This window comes from Schistosoma mansoni, chromosome 1, assembly GCF_000237925.1.
Source record: "Schistosoma mansoni strain Puerto Rico chromosome 1, complete genome".
NCBI lineage: Eukaryota > Metazoa > Platyhelminthes > Trematoda > Strigeidida > Schistosomatidae > Schistosoma > Schistosoma mansoni.
In genome coordinates, this window is record NC_031495.1 from 14,025,069 (window position 1) to 14,031,068 (window position 6,000).

Below are 6,000 nucleotides of genomic sequence, written 5' to 3' on the forward strand. Positions count from 1 at the left end.
GTTTGCTTGAAAGGCGTTTTGTCACAGTTACCGTACGACTTCAAGTCGTAGGGTATCAACACTCCTAAATATTTTTCGACTTGGGAAACTTCTAGACAGGAGTTACCTAAGTTGTAACTATAGTCTGCAACATGTATCAGATGGAATACTCTGCATTTTGAAGTGTTGAAGGTAAGTCCGTTGTCGTCTGCCCAACTTTGAAGTCGAGTCACATCCTCCTGAAGTGCTAGTATATCCTTTTGGTTACGTATCTCTCTCCAAAGTTTCACATCATCAGCAAAAAGCAATAAGTCAGATGAAACTTGTTGTGGAAGATCGTTTACATAAATCAGGAAGAGAAGATATCCTAGTATTGAGCCCTGTGTGACCCCACTAGGACATTCCATAGCCTGAGAGAAAGTGAAGTTTACCCTGACTTTAAAATGCCGGATTTCTATACATAAAGCGAGTCAGTCAATCGGAGTGGTGGTGCCAGGATTGAAGCTGCTTCCCTCAGTATAGCAGAATGTGTCATATCTGGATCGGGAGAAGTGTCTTTTATTATGTGCTGCCGTTTACGGAGCACCAGGTCAGTGCTCAGGTCCACTTCGGAAAGTCCTGTACAGGTGCAGGTGAAGCTTTCGTCAGTGAAGTTGATGTGTGTCGGCTGAAATGTTTGAGAGTATTGTTCAGCCAAAAGATTAGCGGCATCGCCGTCGTTATTGGTCGGACCATTAGGGCCTACCAGTTGGAAAACTCCAGCTTTGCCTTGTCGAAGAGAAGCCGCGTAACGGAATAAGCTTTTCGGATTGGAGACAAATTTATCGACAAGCTTGGTCTGGTACTGAAGCCTGTCTTCTCTTATTGCCTTTGAGCATATGTTCCTCATATGTTTGTAATGCCTGTAGGCGTCGTTATTGTCAGTTCGTTTATATTCGGCCCAACAGTGCCTTTTGCGGCTTAGCAAACGACGAGTGCGGTTCTTGATGATCGGAGGTTGTTTGTAGCTTTTTGGGACCATTTGAGGAACTGAATGCTCAGTAGCAAATAAGATCGTGTGCAGTAAGAAATCCCAATGAGCATCCACTTCAAGTTGAGGGTGAACATCCCAATCCACCTGTTATAAATAGTCCTGTAAAGCTAACACACTCAACCGTTTGAAGTTCCAGCGCTTGTTGCTAGTAGGATATCTTAGCTCAGTTTTGCTGACAAAACTGAAGGATGAGACGGCGTGATCATTTTTCCCAGAGGAGCCAGAATTGAGAGGTCGTCGACTAGGAATTGTTCATTTATGAATACCCAGTTTAAGCGCGATAGCGTCTGTCTGTTTCTCCAACGAGTTGCCGACTTCACAATTTCGAATAATCCCAGATCATCAATGAGGTTGAAGAACAGAGCTTCAGTAGAGTTGTCACCTCCAATGTAGATATGTTCCGCGACGTTGATTCTAGGAAGATTGAAGTCCTTTACAGTCAGGATATGAAAGAATCCGAGACGCGTAGATCGGGTTAATCTTCCCAGCAAACGATTGTCATACTCAATGTCGGCAGTGGGCTTCCTGTAGATGACTCCAACTAGACACCTCGAGGTGGTAGACAATCTTACTTTGCACCATACTGACTCATCAAGATTGAGGAACTCTTGGTTATGAAGTTGATGCGCCTCCAGGCATGACCTTATATATAAAGCTACCCCACCCCCCATTCCTGTTTTTCTGTCGTTGCGAAATAAAGACATTCCAGTTATTGCTAGCTCCTGGTCCGTAAACTGAGACGTTATCCAAGTTTCGGATATTCCTATCAGATGGGCATCATTAGCGTTGCTAAGTTCACGTAGCTCATCCATTTTCTTTGGCAAGCTCGCGGCGTTCGTGTATAGGCAGTTTATGTTTTCAATTTGGAACGCGTGAGCTTCTTCCTGTGTGTCTATATGAGCCTTACGTGAGTGGACAGGTAACCTAACTACACAAGGTTTTCCAAATTGGTAGTCCCTGTCTTTTGCAAGTTTTTTTATGATCCAGACAGTCCACAACTGGTATTGCCAGCTCCAGCTTGTGTTTGTGCTTGATCCTGCTGTCGTGTGGCCTATCCGGATGCATATGGATGCCAGTTGGTAACCGAAATTTGTTGGCATGAAATGCTTCCACAGTTGTAGCCACCATGTGGGAGGAGGGGAAGGTTATCTTCAACAGCCGGGGTCTGGAGTCTCCGTTTTTCGTGGCTAGTCGCGTCACCTGTTGGGCCAGTATGATCTTGAGTTTCAAAGAATGCTTGACGAATTTCCATTCCCGAATATCGGAGTTTGCTTGAGCTGTGTCCTTATTTTCCGGTACACCTTGCACAATGATATTTCTCCCGCGGAAAAACGCCTCGCGAGATTCTTTAAGGATGTTTCGGATGAGATTTCGCTCAGAATACGGTATGTCGGGCAGTATTCTCACGTTCTCATCGGATTTCTGTGAGTGACAAGCTAGGAGGACGTCCTCTACGTCGGAACCATCCTTGAGTGTTACACGAAGTAGCCACGGGTGATTTTGATGTTCAGAGTCCTCCCCTCGAGTGATCCGTGAGACCGTAAAAGGCTCTATTCTGGGGAGTTCAAGCTTGCTGTTCGATTCTCACCAGAGCATCCTGTCATTTTTGTCCTGCAAACTGAGGGGAATTTCAGGGTTGTCTTTAAGGTTCATAATTACGAGAGAGTAGTCAGGAACCGTTATTGATGTCCCAGGTTTTACTGTGCGTTCAAGTTCGTCACCTTGTTGTTTGGAGGTCGAAGCGCGTTGTCGATTCCTAGGCTCGTTGATGACCGAGCGGACAGTCTTGGGGGTAGACTGTGCGGCAAAAACTACAAGGAGTAATTAATTGAAAATCAGGTCGGATCTCTGTTAACGTGGATGGTTAATAATATTATTTTTCATTTTAGGCGGCTCACTGTTACTTGTTTCGGCACATCACATTTCTTAAATGCTATACTACTAACTTCAAGTCTGCCAATTACTAGTTAATTTGTTACCTCTTCAAAACTACCACATTATTGCATTGTGGAATCAGAAACAAAAATAATTCTATCTGTCATCGAACATACTATGAAACCCCTTGTTTGCAATAATATCAGTCATTTTTACTGGTCTGAAAAACAGTAGTGATGTACTTCGTGTAAGTGGGCGACGTTACTAGTTTCATGATTTGCCATAGTCTATGATACTATTTGTGGGTCATAGTGCATTAGCGGGTCATTTATTCATACACTTCAGTCTTTGGGACTTTTATGACCATGTAGTTTTAATAAATTCGAATTCTCCGGAAATACACTTGTCTGACAAATCCTGACGATCTAATTCACGAACTAACAGTTTGAGCCGTGAAATTTATATAATTAGGGTTTATAATTGCTTATTTGAAATACGCCTAGTCTACAGAAATGTTATTAGCGTTTTTAGTATGCCAGGGATAGTGACTTCGGCTGTGATTTCCTACATAATTCTCAATAGATTATGGTTCCTGTCTTGAAATTTAGTAAACGTTCATACCATCTCTTCTGGTTCGAATTACAGAGTGGAAGTATAGATCTAACTATCCATAAAGTATTCTAGGATGTTGTGACAATTAGGAGTATTCGAATTATAGTAAAGACTAGGAATCCAAGAAATAACGTAATTTATTCGAGAAGTACACGAACGAATGTATTGTATTTAGAATTCGAGTTAAGGCAGTCATCCAATACAAAAGAATCATTAGTTCATACAAACACCACATCTTCCACGGCTTAAATGAGAATCCAAATTTCTGCGATCAGTCGTACCCATTCTCCTTAGGTTCATCATGTGTCTGTCCGATTGTGTATTGGATATGGACTTTCTATGATCTAGAATGTACTCATTAGTATTGGAATTAACAACTAAAATCCGAACGGACTCAGCTGGATCCTGGAATTGTCTACAGTCACCATGTTGGTTGTGTAGTGAAACCACTGATATCTAGAATTGGAACCAAAGACTTTCCAACACTATCCTCCTCCACGAAATAATGTTGGGTCCTTGCATCACAGTGTTATGACCAATTGGACGCTCCCAATTTGCATTATCTTCTTATATCTCATACTTCGATTATTAAATGTGAGTATTTGGGGATAAACACTGACACGTAATTTGAAGCATTCTATCATGTGACTTTGACTTGCATAAAAATTATGATACATATTCTTTTCGTTATTCATATTAGAATACACAGATAGATATGCATTGATATATGTGATTAACACATGTGATTCATCTAGGCTTCATTCACCTGCTAAACAATCCAGTGGAAAACATGCATCTGCCTCATACTCATTAGGATAATCTTGGACTTGATTTGGATTCTCTGCCTGTGCAAACTCCATATCTCGGCAAACTGGTTCTTTGATCGCTTCGAGAAAACTGACTATTCCCTCTTATTCACGATGCCACTGACTAGGGATTCTACTCGACATACATTGGTTTGGAGAATATCCAGCATCTGATACAATAACATCAGAAATGTGACTAGAACTTGACTAATTCGGAACGTATTTGTCACATTCATTAGGGATATCTCTAGAAATAAATCCATTGTGACGAGGAATAGCGTTTGATATGACATCAGAATTTGATTTTTATGAAATATTCCCCTCAAATTTATTAAAAGTTTCATTAGAGAATAATAGATCATTAGAAAAATCAGCATCTACCAAAACTGATGATGATGCAACGGATGTTCTAGTTTTACAACTAGCTACCAGTAGCACCTTCTATATTCGATCGTTCCCAGTCAGATAGAAATCAGAAGTCAGACGAGAAGAGGCAGGAAAGATATATTTGATTCGTTACCAATATATCGAGGACCTTTTCTATAAGCTGGCTAATGAAACGTAGGAGCTGTGTCCCACGCCGTGTTGAAACGTGAGCTGGTACGGATGCATGACCGAAAGCCTTCAGTTAAACAAGTCCACTTAAACAACATGGTCAGCATCCAATGTCGAACACTTAATGAGCTATTGATTTTGGGGAATTATTTACAGCTACAGATCACTCCCCCCCTAGTGAGGTAGTGATGCCCCTAAGACGTGACCAGCCAGAAGTTTAAACCCAACGAGTTTGTCGTTGGTAAACACTCTTCTGATAGCTTGCTTCGTTTAGCAGCGTCTGGTCGTCTTTCCTTAAACTATGGGACCAAAATGTACAACATAGCAATAAAGAAATATAGTACAATGAAAAATTCCGGTTCCTTGCGAAACTTCGTCGTTCTTTTCCAGCCGTCCTGGAAAAGAGGAAAAATAAAACGTGTGAGTGCATGTCAAAAATACACTCGTACTTGCGTAGGGACACAAGATGAGCGGAAAAAAAATAAACTAATACACTTACAAACAGCGTAAAAGCGATCGGAAAAAAATAGGTTTTTTTTAGGTATTTTTTTTTCATATATATAAAAAAAAAATATATACGCTCAAGAAATATAAAAGTGTTTTGTTTTTTTGTTTTGTTTTTTATATAGATAAACAAAATGAGCATATTAAAAATTTTTTTTATAATAAGTTATGAAAGGGTAATTCAAGATAAAGCTTATTTCCTACGTGCAATATTCGTTAAGATGTTCTGGAAATCTTACTCGTCTTCCAGAACGCGTTGTTTTAGGTTTATCTATCGACGTTGACGAAGTATCAAGTTGTGTGTCGGCTGTCGTGTAGGGTACTACGAGTGTAGTAGCTGTGTCGTTTGCTTGTACCGAAGGAAAATCGACGTAGCTAGGGTTTCCTTCTAAGTACGCTGCTTTGAGTCGGTCGATACTGATGCTATCGTTCGTACCGTTCTTATCTACTACATATTACTTAGGTTCGCGTTGAAGAACTTTGAAGGGTCCTTCGTATGCTGATTCGAGGGGTCGTCGATGTGAGTCTCGACGAACGAAGACGTGTGTACTATGTCGTAATTCGGGTTGAACGAAAACATCAGTTGATTGAGGTCGAGTGTGAGCAGGTTTAACTGAACGCATAGCGTTTGAAAGC